Below are 19,333 nucleotides of genomic sequence, written 5' to 3'. Positions count from 1 at the left end.
GGGAGGAATAATTATCTCTCTAATGGGATAATGTCCTTATCCTCCACAGAAACTCTGCCCTCCGAGCAGTTATTCCCAGAGCCACTGCCACATAGCTCTGCTAAGCCAGCCTGCTTTTCTAAATTCCTCAGAAAAGCATAACTTTTTCTCTTCTTTTTCTTTCCATAGTCTTGTCCAAAACCCCAGGCATGGTTTTCCAGATGGTCTGGACTGTTTCCTTGAAGCTTTGCTGCACGCATGCGCATGCACAAGCACGCACGCACGCACGCACGCACGCTTTGCAACGTGACTGCCGCTGAACAACATCTTCTTCCTATGGGAAACTGCCAACATTTATAGTTTTCCTACTCTGTTGTTTTTTTTTTCCTCAGACTCTAATAAAATGGTCATTTTATTAACGAGACCGAGAACTCATGAAAGGAGACCCTTGCTCCCCTAGTAACACATTTCATGTGGTTTAAAAACACTTATTTTAGATTGTGAATATGTGGCCGAGGGCAGTATATGTGTGGGAGTGGGTTATGTGCGTTTTAGTGCAGATGCCTGAAGATGCAGGAGGCCTCTGACCTCTGAAGCTGAATTGCGTGTAGTTGTGAGCTGCCCAGCACGAGCGCTGGGACAGTCCTCTGAAGATTGGTCCACACTCCTAACCACTGACCCATGCCTCCAGCACCCCCCATACCCTATTTTTAACGAATCGGTTTTTGAAGAGGTGTGTCCTTTTGCCTCTAGCTGAGCATTGTATGTTTTTGATCTGTTCAGGTCTTCCTTTTAGCCTCCCAGTAAGGCTTTATTTGTTTCTCCTTGAAGTGCCTACGAATAACTGAAATATTTTATGATCTGCTAGTTACTTTGTACGATTAGTTATTGTATGAATAAAGGCAAGCAAAAGTCAACCTTGATAATTTTAGGACCTTTCCCCGGGATTTCATTAAATGCTTGAGAATGAGGTTGTACAAGCCACAAACAATGGCAATTCTGTTTCCAATTCTTATAACTAAACCCAGTATCTTGTAACCGATTGGTTAACTCAAAGCTGGCAATAGTAGCCAGCATCTCTGCCTTGTCCTTCCTTTTGGGTGGAAAAGCTTCTAACACTCCACCAGCCCTTTCTGTGCCAGCTTTCTGGCAGACATCTGCTAACAAGTCAAGCAAATTTCTAATCCCATTTTGTTAGGTTTTTGTAACTTTTAATTTTTTTTTCAAACCTTATTTTTAACAAGGTTCTTAAACACTTTAACCTCCTTTGTAGCCCACCACCCACCGGAGGTAGTGGAAAAGAAAGGATTGGGGTGGGGTGGGGGGAGTGGACCTGTTTACTAAGTTTCTTTGGAGCAATTCCCGTCTGCGTTGTCTGGAAATCATCAGTTAAGTTCACAGGTTAGCAGGCAGTGCAGCTCGATCTACTCAGCAACACCTCACAGATACACCAGCAGTCCAGATCGATAGAGTTGGGTCAGCAACAGTGGTGACATGACCTAGCAGAGACAGCGAGGCCTCAGCCTCAGAATCAGCAGGAGAGACCAACAGGAACACCAGAAGTTCTCAGCTGTGCCTCTCTCAGAGAAGCGAAGATCATCGAGGATGCGAGACCCATAAACGTTGCGCAGCTAGCTGTACCAGCAAGCCAAGCTCTGTCTCCATCACTCTGTGGAGTCCTATTTATACCCTCTTGGAAGATCTTCCAAGTGCCTTGCCTCAGCACGTGCATCCAGGCGAGTCTGATGAGTCCTGAGAGTGCAGCTCAACGTTCCTTCATGTGTTTGCCCCAGCAAAACACCATCCAACCGACTTTCCGAAGAACCCTTAAGTTTTCCACTTCAGGTTTTGCTTTTAATCAATACTGCATGCCTATCTAGTCTTACTAAATGTTTTAAAGAGACCATGGGAGGTTTACCCTCTAATGGAACAGAGTAAATTATATTGATGAGTTTTCTAATGTGGAACAATGTTTGCCCTCTATGATGCATCTCTACATGACTCTGACTTTTGTTTTCTTGTGTGAGGCGGAAGGAGCTGAAGCATGTGTGTGCATGTGCGTGCGTGTGTGCTTACCAGTGTACATGCAGAGGCCAGAGGGAAATGTCAGGTGTCTTACTCTCTCACTCTTCATCTTATTCCCTTGAGACAGGGTCCCTTGCTGAATCTGGAGCTATGATGGCAGCAGAAAGCCCCAGGGATTTGTCCTATCTCTGTCCCTCACAGTGCTGGGCTACAGGTACGTAAGCTGCGGACAGTGCTTGCCACGGATGCTGACAGTTTAAACTCAGGTCCTCAGTGCTCGGGCAGCAAATGCGATTCCTTTCTGAACCACCTCTCCAGCCCGCAGGCTCGCACTGAATTCATTGTCGGTTTGCTTTGTTCATCATTTACTTAGACTCTGTTTTCATAAATGAGATAAACTCACACCAGGCCATTTCGGCCTTATGATTGCAGGATCCTGGGGGCGGTTTAGGTCCCCAGACAGAGGATATGTCAGGAGGATTCCTGCCCTGCCTTCACCCTGAACAGAGTCTCTTAGGTGGGATAAACTAAGCCATAAGCTGTGACGGTATCAGCCTGAGAAACTGATGGGGCCTTAGGTCTGGTCTTAAACATAGATTTAACTTAAATAATTTTAAACCAACTTTCTCTAGTGATTTTACTTCTTGGGCCACTTTGGTAGTTTGTCCTTTTTGCTCTCAAAAAACAAAGTATCTCATGTGAGTTCGAAACTTAAAGGATATAATATTGTACATAGTATACTATGTTAAAAATCTGTCACCGGTAACTGTAGCTTTTGTTATTTTTTTGTATCAAAAATAAATTACACTTTCTTGTTTTGCTCAGTCTTGCCACTATAAATATTTATTTACTTGAACTGGATTTTTTAAAAAATCTTTAAACCAGTCTTTTCAAAGCCCCCTGTCCTGACTGGGGCATCTCTTCCGTCAGAGAAACACTACTGGTTGTGTCTCTGAAAGGCCCAAATGCAAAACTGAGAGTTAGCAGCCGACCATGCTGTTAGGAGATGGTCCCGCCTTTGGAGGCGGAGCCTAGTGGGCGGGGTTAGGAGTTAGGTTGCTGCGCTTTGGGGCCCTTGCCTTAGAGTTCTTTCCTGCATCACTCAACTTCATCCCCTTGGCACTTAGCTCCCAGGACTTATCATCTTTTCTGTTGTTGGTTTCCCAATCTACGTCTCTCTGCTTGACTTATTTGCAGACAGGTAGACACAAGTATTTATTTGCTATTTCTCTGTCGATATTTCGTGATTAGAACAGGACTCCGGAGATCTTGCCGCAAATTTGTGTTGTGTTCAGCTACCCATGACCTGTGAATGGCAGTTTTGTTCTTCAGCTTTCTCCTTGCCGTCCCTCTCTCGCATCCCACCCCAGCAAATTCTACTGATTTCACTGTCAAAACCCATCACTTCTCATACCGTCTTAACCTCACTCTGGGCTGACTGATCATCACCTCTGCATCCTCAACACAGCTCTCAGGGTTGGTCCTGTTAGGTGAAATGTCAGTTTATAGCACTCTTTGCTAAGACTCTCAGTGGTCTCCTCCTCCTCTCATGGCCAAACAAAACCATTACAAAGGATTTTGTAGAGATGCTCCGGCCCCTAGCTCTCTGACCGACTCATCTGACCTGTGATCTTCTTCGTCTTCTCTACCTTCTGCACACTGGTTATACTGACCGCATCAACTATCCTTGAGCAAACCTGGTCTATCCTGTCAAACTAGATCTCCCCTGAGGCTAGAGTACACCTTCTCGAGACATCCATAGGGCTTGCCCACTGCATACTTCTGTTTTCTGCCCAGATATTACTTCCTTAGGAAAGGCCTTGTTGACTATACTGTCTGAAATTTCCACCCACCTCCATCTCTTCAGTTCCCTCCAATGTTTACTTTTCCTCTCTATCGCTTGTTACCATTAACCTAATCTAGCTTTTGCTTGTGTGCTTTAATTACTTTTTGAGATAAAGGCTTGCTATGTCAGAAGGCCTGGTCTTGAACTCCGGGGCTCAAACAGACCTCCCGTCTTAGCCTCCTGACTGATAAGCCCATAAGCTTGTTCCACCAAGCTGGGCATGAACTTTTTACTGATATGTTAATTGTATCCATCCATGGATTACAGTGTGGCAATTCAGTATGTGTGTATACAATGCATAATGATCAAACCAGAGTAATTGTCACTTGGGTTCCTGTAAATATGTCATTTCTCTATACTGAACACCTCAAACTCCTCCTTTCTGGTTCTTTATAAAATGTATAGGAAATTGTTGTGTAGTCTCCCTTCTATGGTACAACATTTGAATTTATCCCCCTTTATAAAACTATATTTTGGTGACTCTTGTCCAGTCTTCTCTGTCCTCGCTTTCTCTCCCGTCTTAACCTCCAATGACCACTGATCTTTCTTCCAAACTTAGCTCATTCCCGTTCTCCTCTTTTATTTATTTATTTATTGTATATGAGTACACTATAGCTATCAGACACCAGAAGAGGGCATCGGACCCCATTACAGATGGTTGTGAGCCACCATGTGGTTGCTAGGAATTGAACTCAGGACCTCTGGAAAAGCAGCCAGTGCTCTTAACCACTGAGCCATCTCTCCAGACCATCCTCTTTTAAATATAAGCTCCATAAGAACAGAAACTTTTATCTTTCCTTTATTTCTACCTTTCTACTACCAAGGCCCCCAAGACTGTTGGCACATAGTAGGTTGCCAACAGAGAGCTGTCGAATAAAATAACTGAGTTAGACTCCAAAGTGTTGTTAGGAAGACAATGAGGGTGTAGAGTGAGACCTACAGGGCAGCCGTTTTCTGTGAACATGGGCCCCAGTCCACATATGGAGATGGCAGAGTAAAGAGGGGATGAACTGGGTCCAGTGGCTAGGCCACAAGGGCTCTGGACTGCCCTTCTCTGGGCTCCATGTTATCACAGAGAAGCTCAACCTTATCTGAGCAAGCCATTGTTGTTGGGTGTCTGTTGTGTCCATCAGACCATGGGTGGTGCCAGCTACTGATAGCAGAAGGTCAAGAATAGTCTGACCTCTGACTAGAAAAGAGAAGAGAGCTCTACTGTATCAGTCTTCAAGGAGTCTCCGTAAGTCCAACACAGCGAGTGGCAGCTGAGCCCGTCAGGAAGCTGATAAAGAGTAAGAATAGGAGGAAAGAGAGAAGCAACTGGGATTGTGGAGTTAAAGGTGCCTGGAGAAGGGAAGAGCGATGGGCAGACTCAGTTGTTGATGAGACACGCCCAGGAAAGGAGCAGTGGACGGCTATTTTGATACTTCCTGTTTCTCTCAGGCTATACTATGACCGTGTGTGATGATTCTGGTGTCACCTGGCTGTGTAGGTGCTGCTGTGAAGGTGTGCTGGGGGATATATTAGCATTAATAACCATTTGTTTTAAGTAAAAGCAGGTTAGCTTTAAATAGCCTCATCCAACTGGTTGGAAGCCTCTATAGCATATATTGTTTTCTGGAAAGAACTCCTTTTCCAGACTAAAACACTGGCCTGCCTGCTGCTCCATAAATTTCAAACTTGCCAGCCCTACAGTCGCATGAGCTGGTCCTTTAAAGCTCCCTCACCTTCTGTCTCCAATTCACAATCCGTTGCTAGACTCCATTGACAGTTTATAAATTTGCCCAATTATGTTTTTTAGCTAAGTTCCAGGAAGTAGAACCACTAAGTGGTTGGTGTTCATTTAAGGAACTGTGATGCTATTGTTGACTTGCTTTCTAGAAATGGCATCTGAGGCAGTCATACGGCGTGGGTGGAATGCATGGGCTATGTAGGTTTCTGGGCTCACAGCATGAAGTCGGTTTTTATGGGCCCTTTCCTCTTCGCTGTTGTTGGGAGGGATATTTGTAGTGCTTTCGATGAATATTGAGTTTTGAAGCTTTTTTGTTCAGGGATAATATGCCTTCTTAAAGATCTCCTGTTTTATGTAGATCTCTAAAGAAATTTGAGACAATTCTCTTAGTTATGGCTAATTTTCCTTCTACTTGAAAAGACTACAGATGCTTAGACTAATACAAACTGCTCAATTGCTTGGCTTTTGCCTATGTCTTGTGTATTTATTTACGTGTGTGTGTGTGTGTGTGTGTGTGTGTGTGTGTGTGTGTGTTTGCATGCATGTGTAGACGTGTCAGTCTGTGCAGTCTGAGGGAATCTCTGGCCCAGCCCTGTGGGAGGGTTCAAGCGAAGGGGAAAGGGACCGAGCAGGGAGTGGAAGTGCTGCTGCCCCTGCTGCTCTGCCCCTGCTGCCCTGGCAGCCACTGTTGCTCTGAGAAGCTTCACTGGCTGCATTGATCTTTGATCAATGCAGAGTACAGGAACTTCTAGGGGCAAAAGCTTCGGGAGAGCATTCTCTTCCCAGGCAGTGTTAGAGCTCTGTGACAGATGCTCTCCGACAAGGGAGTTATTCTCACACGCTTTTATTCCTCTGGATGGGATCTTATATACAGTTTTGGAGTGGGTCTGACAGCAGGTGCTTCCTATTGGCTTGGCCTGAGATGTTAGGGATGCCTCATCTACATGAGGAGGGACTTGTGGGCGCTGTCCCTGTGTGACTGATGGTCACAATTCTCTCTGTGGGGCACTGTGGCTATGTATAGGGAGCAGGTGAAGCTCCTACTGCCCCTTCTGGGTCTCCAGGGCTTCAAGCCCTAGCCCGACCTCGCCAGGCTTCCTCTCACAGTCCACTGCTTCATAGAGGTATGGCAGGAGTTGTTTCTCTCCTTCCACCGTGAGAATTCCAAGGGCGGTCATCAAGGCTTGACGGCAAACATCTTTATCCACTGAGCCTTGTCCTTGGCCCCAATTTTCTTTATGCAGCACCATGCCTTTCATCTAATATTGAACTTTTCCTCATGGTTTGTTTAGTCCTAAACATTGCTTATGGGTTGGTTATATTTTTCAGGCAACACATTTGCAAAACAAAACAAAACAAAAAAAAAAGTAACAGTGAGGGTATACCTATCAGTCTTTTCCTTTTTTTTTTTTCTGGAGCTGAGGACCAAACCCAGGGCCTTGCGCTTGTCAGGCAAACGCTCTACCACTGAGCTAAATCCCCAACCCCAGTCTTTTCCTTTTGAAAGCTTCAAGACAGTCATTTATCATAACAACAGTAGCTACGCATATGAATTCTGTCCTTTTTACATAAAGAGGACACAAACCACCTCAGAAGTAATGGGTGTAGTTCTCTGTTTTGGACGGAACTTACAGTGTTTTTTTTTTTTTCCGGAGCTGGGGACCGGAACCCAGGGCCTTGCGCTTCCTAGGCAAGCGCTCTACCACTGAGCTAAATCCCCAACCCCCGGAACTTACAGTGTTAATAATGGTTTTAGCATTCCAGTCTCTCTCTGGGTGCATGGGAAAATCTTACCATGTTATTTGTCCCAAAGCCTTGTCTGGTTTCAGTTGCTGGGGAAACCTGTTATTCAGCTGCTAAAAGCTTAGAGATTTCAGAGAGAAAAGGAGAAAAGTGGGATGGTTTCTCTTCTCATGAATGCTTGGCTGAAGCAGGGCACTGTGAGGAGTCGTGAATACAGCTTTAGCGTCGTGATAAGCATCAGAGAGGAGAAGAGGAGGTGAAGGTTCAAAATAGATTGAGCACTTAAAGCTCCGCATGGTATCCCCAATTCTGTGTTGATTGGATAGAGACTTCTGTGAAAGGTTTTTAAAGTGGCATAATTGATTTCTTGCCTTATTACCTCCATCCAAAGCAATGCAGAGGAACTGGAGTTGAAGCTCAATGGCAAAGTCGTTGCTTGCTATGGGCAGATGCCCTTGGGTTCAATCCCCAGCACTAGGAAAGTAAGAAGAACTAAGAACAACATAGATGAGCTTTGGCTTGTTGTTGTTGTTGTTGTTGTTGTTGTTGTTGTTGTTGTTGTCTTAGCATCTCTGGAGGGTTGGTCCATTGAAACAAACAGCCATACACCACTAAAGGACACTAATCAAGATGACGCAGGCTCTGTCATACCTAGAGTAGTCTGCCTGTCTGTGCACCTGTATTAGTTATTCTTCGGAACTGTGGTAAAATACCATGACTAAAGGCAACTTATGGTAGAGTTTGTTTTGGCTTATGGTTGTAGAGGGGTAAGAGTCCCTCATGGCAGCGAGGCACAGTAGCAAGAGGCAGGCATGAGGGCAGGAGTGGGAAGCTAAGAGCGTAAGAGCACACATCTTCACTCAAAAGCCCAGAGAGAGAAAAGGGACAGTGTTAGGAGGCTTTGAACTCTCAAAAACCTATCTCCAGAACTTTGTCCAGCAAGGCTGCACAGCCCAAATCTCCCCAGACACTGCTACTGAGAACCAAGTGTTCAAAGTGGAAGCCTATGGGGAAATGTCTCATTCAAATCGTGTGTGTGTGTGTGTATGTGTATGTGTCTGTCTGTCTGTCTATCTGTGTGTCTAGTATCTGTTACTCTGGGTTCGTGGTGAATAAAACATGAGAGAAAGCCAAATATAAGAGGAAACTGCAATCTTTACCAGCCCAGCATACTGATTCATAGTAAGGAAACTTACTTTTTTTTTTTTTTAATTATTTTATGTGAGTATACTGTCTCTGTCTTCATGCACACCAGAAGAGGGCATTGGACCCCACTACAGATGGTTGTGAGCTACCATATGTTTGATGGGAATTGAACTCAGGACCTCTGGAAAAGCAGTCAGTGCTCTTAACTGATGAACCATCACTTCAGCCTCATAAACTTACTTTTTAAAAAATTGTTTTAGATTTATTTATTTACTTTATTTTATGTGAATGAGTGTTTTGCTCACATGTATATATATATATATGTGCCATGTGTGTGCCTGGTACACACAGAGGTCAGAAGAGGATGTTGGATCCCTTGACGCTGGAGTTACAGACTTTTGTGAACCACTGTGTGGGTGCTGGGGATTGAACTTGGGTCCTCTGCAAGATCTAAACCACCGAGCCATCTTGCCAACCCCTACTTTTGCTCCAGCCTCCAGAGTCCTAGGATTAGGGGCATGCACTGTCATACCTGGCTAAAAATGTTTTCCAAAAAATTTTTTTTCAGTGCTGGGGTTTGAACTCGGGGCCTTGAGCATGATAGGTAAGAACTCTCCCACCAAACCACATTTCTAGCCTCTTTGTTCCCCCAATATAGATGTAGTTTCGTTGAATATTTTTAAAAGGTGTTTTTATTTATTCCTTGAAAACTTCATACATTTATACGATGCATTTCCTTTTCTTCTTTTTTAGTGGTGAAAAGGTGTCTGTTTAGAAGTAGCCAGCTGGAGTCAGTTTAGATGATCCCAGTTTTGTCCGCAACATCTAGACAGTCATTATCAGGAGCCAAACAAACATACCTTTTTCTCTCCCTCAGGTCCTAGAGGGCTATTGACTTTGGTCACATCAGTGTCATAGAGTCTTCACAGCCTGTTTGATCTGGTGCTTGCTGGACCTGACCCCCTACAGAGAACGCAAGAGCTGCTGTCTTCTGTCTTCTTCACAGCCAACTCGGTGGTCAGGAGGAGTTGATGAGGACATGGTGCTCAGACTCGGTTCTCCTGGGCTCTTTTGAGGGTATTTGTGCTGCCTCTGGAGTCGCAGGGTCTTGGGCTGCCAGAAGGTGGGTAACGTGGGGCTCTTTCTTTTTTTGTGGTGAGGATGCTGAATTTCAGCACTGTCTTCTTGGCTTCCAAGGCCTTCTCTTTGACTTTGGCTTTGGGGGTGGGGGGTAGGGGCTTCCTTTTTTGCTTTCTGTGCCATCTGGGCTGAAAGGGATGCCTGTCTATACAATGTTTTGGGTTTTGTTGGTTTTGTTTTGTTTTGTTTTTTGGCTTTTTAAGACAGGGTTTCTCTGTGTAACAGCCTTGGCTGTCCTGTAACTTGCTTTGTAGACCAGGCTGGCCTTGAACTCACAGGGATTAGCCTGCCTCTGCCTCCCAAGTGCTGGGATTATGGGCGTGCGCCACTCCACCTGGTTTATACGGTGTACTTTTAATCTATCTGTCTACTACTGCTTTCCCAGCTCACCCTACTGCTCCCATCCCAGTGATGGTTTATGAGTAAGAGTATACTGTCCTTCCATTGATGCCCAACAAGGCCATCCTCTGCTACATATGCGGCTAGAGGATGGCCTTGTTGGGCGTCACTGGGATGAGAGACCCTTGGTCCTGTGAAGGCTCAATATCTCAGTGTGGGGGGGAGGGAGGGAGGGAGTGGGTGGGTGGGGAAGCACCCTTATAGAAGCAGGGGGAAGAAGGTTGGGGTAGAGGTTTGCCCGAGGGGAAACCAGGAAAGGGGATAACATTTGAAATGTAAATAAAATCCAATGAAAGAAAAAAATTAAAAAACATTATACTGTCAATAAGAAAAACTAAAATATACTTGTTAGTTGAAAAGCCAAAAAGCAGCTTGTTCCTGTACAGATCACGCCGAGCCAGCACAGTTCCCACGAAAGAGGTCCTTTATTGAAGGGCAGTGTGTGTGTGTGTGTGTGTGTGTGTGTGTGTGTGTTGGGGGGTTGGAGAATCAAGGAAGAGGAAAAGAGAGAGATGGGTCAGGGTCTCTTTATCTGGGCTGTGATGTAGGTGACCCAGGTAATGGTGGGCACAGGTGAAGCAGATGAGGCATGTGTAGAGGGTGTGTGGTGGTTGCCATGGCAACAGATGCAGGAGGGTCCTTGTCACCTAGGGGTGATGTCACCACTAGATTCAGAGGCCAATTGTAAACGAATTTGGTACTAGCAATAGTTATGTAAGTTAGCATTCCATTACTGTGACAAAACACGTGATAGTCAACTTCTAGGGAAGAAATATTTGTTTGTCTCAGAGTTTTGTAGGTTTTCTCCATGGTCAGCCTACTGAGCTCACAGTCAGCAGGATATTATCATAGGGGCACACAGTGAGGCAACATCTTATGGTGGGAGCACACAGTAAGGCAGCATTGTAGGGGCACATAACAGAGGCAACTGCGCTCCTCACAGTGGCTGGGAAGCCAGGAAGAGAAAGCGGTTGGGCCGGAGTTCCTCTTCCAGCGCATGCTCACTTCCTTCTCCTCGTCAGTCCATCACTGCCCGGTAGTTCTGTGGACCGAATGAGTCTTCACATGTGGGGACACTCTGCAGAACTGTATTGAAAACAGATACATAAGCCAGTAACACAGCTGCTTATTGTTGTTACCAAGTATTATAGACTCAATGCAGACACGCAAGGAACGCGTTACTGCTGTACATCATTAAGACAGCTGTGATATCCCTGGAGAAGGGGACTTTTCTTGCTTCGTTTTAATCTTTCCACTTCACCTTTATGTACTTGGTCTATCATTTTGCACTGCATGACACTGTATGCAGAAACTTAAGCTAATTTAAGTGTCTTAGAACAGTGACGCCGTGTCCCTTCTGCAGTCACCTCTACACACTGAAGGCCGCCCCCTCGGCACCGCCTGCTGTTATCTGTGCTGTGAGCGGTTGGCCTTCAGGAGCACCTCTCTCCATCGATGACAGACAGGGAGTTGTCTACTTGGCAGTATCCAAAGTCGTTTCCTGGGCTAGCTCTGCTCTGTCTTTTTTCTGTCTCCTAGAGCCCAGTGGGGCTCCGGTTGCCCACAGTGGCACTGAGGCCACAGTCTCATTACGGTCTGTCTTCCCTTTCAGGTCTCAGTTCCCATTTCTTTCCTGGGTCTTGTCCCAAATACATGACCTGTACTTGAATTCTAGCTTCAAGGTCAGCTTCTGAGGAACTCCAAACTAAGACCGATGTTAAAATAAATCAGGCTGCTTGTAAAAGTAATGGCTGATGTCTATAGAGGACTTATCATGTGCCAGACCCCGTCCTAAGTACATCATCCAGTCCTTACAGCATCTCTTTTGGGCACTACTGTTACTCTCAGTTTTTAGCCGAGGTCCACAGAGCCCTTAAGTGTTAGTTACAAATCATGAAGGATTTAAACCTTGATGAGCTAACTCAAGTGCCCGTGGCTTTAATTACATATGCCCTTTGATACAGCACATCGACTTACTTCAAGTCATCTTCACTGGTTCATATTTTATAGGCTTTGGAGAACATTTTGCCCATTGGGACTTGCTGATAGATGAGCTTGTAGATTTTTCTCTGTGATCTATCAGCAAAGATATTGCATAACGTGAATGCAATGGCCTGCTGTCATCTCGCAGAAATCAATCTCGTCCAAGAAGCTTTTCTTATTCTCACCATTTCAAACAGTTGAGTGGTGTTTGCTTCTCCTGGTTCAGTACAAGTCTATCTTTGCCAGCCAGGGAGGCCTGTTAGCCTACTTGTTTACAGTATGTGGTAACAATTTTGCAGATGTATGTTCTTGCTGATTTTGTCAAAACTAGCTGCCCCGTTTAAAATTTATTATATGATAAGTAAAGGTCATGTTTCTGTCGCAGTAACTAGTTGAACGGGAATAGGCTTCTAGCTGACCAGACGCTGGGTGTGGAGTGTTCATTTCTAGTTTGAAAGACAGCATTTCATGGACCCTGGGTGACCCTTACTTGAACTGGAATATTCTGCTGGCAGCTGACCTTGCCGGGCTTTTCTTTTCTTCCTTTGTTACAAAATATTATCCTCTCCTCTCACCTCCCCTGTTGTTCTGAAAACAGGAAAACAAATGTTTTGTGGTTCCTAGAAAATGTTATAAAGTTGTTTCCCAAGTTAGGTCATCACAGTTACAAAATTTCTGTTTTGAGAGAAGACCTGGCCAAAACCAACAGAACTGAGGGTCAGTTATTATTTCAGGGGAAAAAAATCCTGAGACTAGCCAGGGGTTGCGTCTCCCTTTGCACAAAAAAAAAAATACAGACAGAATTCTTCCAGCTGGTCCTAGACTATTTTGAGAATATCTCTTTCTCTCTTTGCAGAGACAGACTTTGTTTACTGGCTGACTTCTCCAGGTTTTGAAATTGCCCTATAAAATATTGGAAGGCATTTTAACTTTATAAGGCAATTTATCATAAATTAATTTTCAGGAACTTTCGAGCCCATGTAAAATAAGAACCAAACTCTTGAGTCATAGACTCCAATTTTAGTTTAAGATTTTAAAGATATTTTTGCTGATTACTGGTGTGTGTGTGTGTGTGTGTGTGTGTGTGTGTGAATTTGGGGTGCAGAAGTGTCACAGTTGACATGTAGAGGTCAGAGGACAATCTTTGGGTCTTAGTTCTTGCCTACCCTTCTGAAGCAGGGCCTTTTTTGTTGTTTCTGCTGCTCTGTGTACTCCAAATTGAAGCTAGCTAGCTTATTGGAGGTTCCCTGTTCTCCTCCTCCTATCTCACAGGAGGAGTGCTGGGATTACAGCTCTACACCACTGGGCCTGGATTGATGGTTGATTCACTTCTTCCTTCCTTTCTTCCTTTGCTCCTTCCTCACTCCCCCCGCCCCTTCTCAGGCAGTAAGGCTTGCATGGCAAGGGCCCTTACCCACCCAATCATGTCATGATTTCCTCATCTAAGTTTTAAAATTAGGATTTTAAATTTCTAGCATCAGTTAAATTAATATGCTCAGAAAGTCCAAATTCTTTCTTTGTGCTCACAGAGGCTGGGCAAAAGATGCCATCAGGGTTGTTTTTTTTTGTGTTGTTGTTGTTGTTTTGTTTTTTTGTTTTTTCTCTCTAGAAGTTTCAGTCATTGAGAGTTGACATTATTAAAGTAATGTGAAGACAGTAAATAGTTATAATTTTTGTTGAAACAGTAAATAGTTATGATTTTAACAGTTCACTTGCCAAGATGAAACCGTCCTCACCTGCAGACTTTGTCAATTCCTGTGGTGTTACTACTCTCACTGTGACTGATTTCAAGTTGCTAATGCACACAGCAGATTCCTGCAAGTTTAACAGTAGGCCCTCATGAGCTGCTCAGAAGCATCTCTACACAGTACAGTGGAAGACTCAGTCAAATCATGTCCCCTAAGCAGACATGGGCTCTTTGGTTTGCTATTTTTGTGATATCCTGGAATATAGAACAGAGTTTACTAGAACAGCACACAACAAACTCTGGTATGAGTGACTCATATAGACCCAGTATGTATCTCCATCTTAATTTTCTGTTACTGTAACACAACACCTGAAAGTGGACAATTTATGAAGAATAGAGGTTTGTTTCAGCTTCTGGTTTTGTTTTTGTTGTGTTTGCTTTGACACTTAAACACTGAAGCCAGGGCCTTTCTCATGCTAAGCTGTCACTCCAATCTCCAATTTCTTCTTCTTTTTTTTTTTTTTTTTTTTTCTTTTTTTTTTCGCTGGGGACTGAACTCAGGACCTTGCGCTTGCTAGGCAAGCTCTCTACCACTGAGCCAAATCCCCAACCCGTCACTCCAATTTCTAGTGTACAGGTTAAAGAAAAAAAAAGTCTGTCATGGCTGCTTTTGAATGACAGCTCAGATTTCTTTTCTTCAGGAACGGACATTTGATAACTAAACAAACCAAGTAGATTCGTGCAAAGGCTGACACAGGAAAACGATCAGTTCCTCACAGTGTAATGACTGCTGCAGGAACTACTGGCCAAGCTTCTTCAGAAGGGACCCAAGGTCAGGTAGAGTCCACCCCCTTTTCTCTCAGAAGGCTTAGGGGGACATGGTGCATCATGTGGGAAAGCCGGTCGAGAGAGCAGAAACCGAGAGAGCAGAAATGGAAGTTTGAAGCTGGTCAGGAAGTGCAGCAGTCAGCCCTCTGGGCCTCCAGCTGCAGGCATGATATCTATAGGCTCTAGTATGTACGGGAGATGGATAGGACCTGCTTTTTTGTCATGCTGGGGCTCCAGGATTACCAGGGCTGATGGGGTTACCGGAGTCATTACAACCAGCAGGAATCAACAGGACCTGACCAAATCGGTTGATAATACCAACCACTGAAGCCTCTAGGACATCCTCGCTGCCACCTTGTGCACAGCTCCTGGTTCATCACCCTCAGGCCATGTCTTCAACACTCTTGCTTCTCTGCTGAAGTCTTCTAACCGACTCTCTTCTCCCTTGGCTCATGGTTCTCGAAGCTGGGAAGTGCAAGGTCACGGTGCTGGCATCAGCTACCTCAGCAGCAGGCCTCCTGTTGCTCTACGTAGAGGAAAGCTGGAGAGCAAGCGGGCAGAAGTGCAGGAGACAGGAAAGTGGTGCCAGGCTCCAGAACCACAGCTGCACCCCTGGGAGACGGGCAGTACTGTGCTCATGGGGGTCTTGTCTTGGGACACAGCATCTGCTGACGAACCCTGCCTCCGAAGGCTGCCAACCGCCGGGGGAGGAGGTAGTTCTGTGGCAGAGCATCTGCCCCGCATGCACAGGGTCCTGGGTTCCATCCCAGCACTTCAAAAAGTGACGAAACAAAAACAACGAGGACGACAGAAAAATGAATCCTCTAAATGTTCCAGTGTTTGGACTTTGGAGGATACAATTGTGCCTTTGCACTCTCCCCTGGGAGAAAACGCCCTCTTTAATTATCCTCTCCAAGTCATATAGTTAGGGTCACCAAGGCCAGTCCAAGAGCATTTTAGACACAAGGGCCACTTACGGCCCTGTGGCTGGGGCGAAGACTGCTTTGTTCAGCAATGGCTGACCACAGAACAAAATAAGTAACTAGAGCGGGTCTGGATGCCGACTGGGTTTTGTTTTAGGCCCATATCTGAAAAGCCACAGCCTCCTTGGAGGAGGTCTGGGACGTGTCCTCATCACTTAGAGATCTCTTCCTCTCTCCCAGCCCTTTTCGAAGGACTTAGCTTTTCCTTCTCTCATGTCTTATAAGCACAGTCATTCTGCTGCCTGGTGTAGAAGCCCTGTGACTAAAGATGTATTGGGGCTCTGTCCCTCGATAGGTCCTCTCATGATGAAAGATGACATAAATCTAGCTATCGACGTGGAGAAAAGCGGAGAGCAAAGTAAATTTAAGATTTGAGGCTGCTGCTAAATTTGACTCTGCCCTTTGAAATAGTCCAGTCAGCGAATCTGGAGTGGGAGGCCAGGCTCTCCTCTGAGCCGCTGATAAGAGTCCAGGCAAGGCCTTATCTCTGTACCCAGAGAAAGTTTCAAGATGACCCTCCCAATTGCCAACAATCTTATCTTTCATTTTGAGATTCTAAGGTTCATTCACACCCCCTCACCAATCCCCGCCTTTTATAACCAGGCTTCTAGGTTGTGTCAGAAGTTTTAGTAGCTGATGAATGAGATGCTGGGTTCCTTTGAGTTCCCATGTAGCTAATGGGAAATAGATGGGATAAAAAAAATGGCTTAACAGAAAAAAGCTTAGGGTAGGGATAGTATCTGGGGTTATGGGCAATGTCAAAGAAGTCAACAAAACACAGCCAAGTCCCAGGGTAGAGTATCCGTGGGAAGCCATTATTATTTTTAAGCCTAGAGGTGCATGAGAGGAGCCTGGAAGGTATGCTCGCAGCATGAAGGAACAGAGTCCTCTTGGTCTGTCAGTGACCCACATGCCAATCTGTACAGGGGGCAAGAAAGGCAGACGGTGCGACCTGGGAGGACATACGTGCATGTGTGCATGTGTTTGCACATGCACGTGTGCATATGTGTGTGTGTGTGTGTGTGTGTGTGTACATGCACATTAATAATATGCCTTCTGAAGCCGGAACAGGGCTTCGGATTCCCTGGAGCTGGAGTTATATGCACCTGTGAGTTTCCTCATGTGGATGCTAGGAGTGAAATACTGGTTCTCCGCACGGGCACAGTCTTAACCATGGTCCAGCCTGACGTCTAGGGTTTGTCATGGAGAAGGGTGGAGGGCGGAACTCTATGGATCCACAGCTGGCAGACGGTCTTTGAACTGAGGAGCATTATTGTCTGCCCCACCTTCCTGAAGCTATAGTCTAGAAGGAACAACCCAATTGGCAGTTCTGTCAGGATGGGAGAGAGCTGAAGCCTGTGTGAAAAGAGTGACTTAGCTTATAAGGGCCTGAGTGAATAACAAAGAAGACCCCTTGAGGTCTGTCTGCATCCGTTAATATGTATAAGTGGTTGAATGGAAGGTCAGAAGGTTAGAACAGGTAGGTCTCTGAGTTTTGGGTTTTTGAGACAGGGTTTCTCTATGTAGCTCTGTCTGTCCTGGAACTCACTCTGTAGGCTAGGCTGGTAGAAAACTCAGATATCCACCTACCTCTGCCTCCCATGTACAGGGACCAAAGGTGTGCACCACTAGACCCTGCCAAACTGGAAATTTCACCAGAAAGTTTAGGGGCTGGGGAGACAGCTCAGCAAGTAAGGACATTTGCTGCCAAGACCGAAGACTTGAGTTCCGTCCCTGGAACTCATGTGGTGAAAGGAGAGAACTGACTCCCACAGATTGTTCTCTGACTTTCCCCCACATGCTATGGCGCGCGCGCGTGTGTGTGTGTGTGCGTGTGTGTGTGCGTGTGCGCATGCCCCACAGCACACAGAGACAGAGAGACACCCAGAGAGAAACTAAAAACTAAATCTAATTTTTCTTTGGGCGTTTAAGCGGGAGAGTTGGAGATTAGAGCTTAAGGCATAGTCTCCACACATCCATCCCTTCCTGTACTCCTGGGTGGGACTTGAAACAGCTGATGAGATTGGCAGCTTAGGATACAATTCTTTCCAATATCAGCCAAATCTAGGCAGACGATCAACCTTGGAGATGTTCCTCTGTGAAATATTTTAGTCAGTCCCATCTGATACCATGGGAAAGTAGTGCTAGTCAAAACAAACAAACAAACAAACAAACAAACACCAGACAAACAAACAACCCTCACTCCATAGAGTTCGCCAAACAATGGCCACCTCAAATGTACGCTTAAGCTTGTTTTCTTATTTTTGCTTTTGTAACAGGATGCCATGTCTGGCTGGCTGGTTTTGACCCCATTCCCCTAGTATAGCCAAGACTGCCTTGAACTCCCTTTCTCTTTGTTGTGAGTGTTTGCAGGGGTGAGGCAGGAGAGCTGACTGTGTGTTTAAACGTGAGTGTGCCTGTCTATCAGAAATGCCTTCCCAGGTGTCTGTGCTCAGTTCTGGGGCGTCCATCTCCTAAGTGATGCAAAGCCGGGCTTGAAATATTCTCTTTAATTTTTTTTAAAGATTTATTTATTTATTATACACAAGTACACTGTATCTGTCTTCAGATACACTACAAGAGGGCATCAGATCTCATTCCAGATGGTTGTGAGCCACCATGTGGTTGCTGGAATTTGAACTCACGACTTCTGGAAGATTAGTCAGTGCTCTTAACCACTGAGCCATCTCTCCAGCCCTTAATTTTTTAAATTACATTTTTGTTTATTTATTTTATATATGTGGGGTGTGTGTGTGTGTGTGTGTGTGTGTGTGTGTGTGTGTGTATCACAGTACAGGTATGAAAGTCAGAGGATAACCTTTGTGGGAGGGTTTTTTCCTTTTACCTGTGGGTTCTGGGTTCTGGGGCTAGAACTCAGGTCATCAGGCAAGCACCTTTGCCTGCTTTACAATGAACCAAACAAGACTTAAAAAAAAAAAAAAAAAAAAAAAAAAAAGATAGGGTCTCATTCTGTAGCTCTGGCTGGCCTGAAACTTGCCCTCTAGACCAGACTGACTTTGAGCTCAGAGAGATCTGCCTGCCTACCACAACCTCTGATTTAAGGCATGACCATCATATCCAGTCTAAAATATCTGCTTAAAATTTTTTCCTTTTTCATTTTTAATTTAGGTATGGGTGTTTTGTCTGTGTATGCTGCCCGTGGAATCCAGAAGGAAGTGTGGGATCTTCTGGGACTGGAGTTACAGATGGTTGCGAGCCACCATGTAGATTCTGGGAACTGAATGTGGCCCTCTGCAAGGGCATCAAATGCTTTTAATTGCTGAGCCATCAAGGTTACATCTTAAAGAGCTGCACCGAGCGGATCTCTGGTTACCAGGGGGAGACTGATGTCCACAGAAGCATTAGCCGTGGAAGAGGCTTCTGTACACTCAGCCAGGATGGTGAGCCTACAGGGACAAAGACACATTTCGACATCCTAGAGGCCTACTACTGAGCCCTACTGAGAAGGGCTACTTCTCATTCACAGCCAGAGTGAGGATGACTTGGTGTGAACATCAGTGACATCCTAAGGATGTGTCCCATCGTCTTAGGTGCGAGAAACACAAGACTTGGTATTCCTTCAGATCCCCCGCATGATGAAGCCCTAAGCCGACTTCAGCACTGCTCAGAGCTCTCAGTGACAGTGTGGTTGCTGAAACCACATCTGGGGCATCAGTGGATAATTTCTTGCATCTTTAATTGTTATTAAGAAGTATACTTAGGGATGTGGCCCCTGGTCAATTTATTCTGCTCCAGTGGATGGGTCCTCCTCACCCACGTTAATATAAGCAGCACTAACCAAACTCAATGGGTTGTTTGTTTAAAAAAGAAGAAGGAGAAGGAGG

The sequence above is a fragment of the Rattus rattus genome, chromosome 5 (assembly GCF_011064425.1).
Source record: "Rattus rattus isolate New Zealand chromosome 5, Rrattus_CSIRO_v1, whole genome shotgun sequence".
Lineage (NCBI taxonomy): Eukaryota > Metazoa > Chordata > Mammalia > Rodentia > Muridae > Rattus > Rattus rattus.
Note: the sequence above shows the minus strand (reverse complement) of the source record.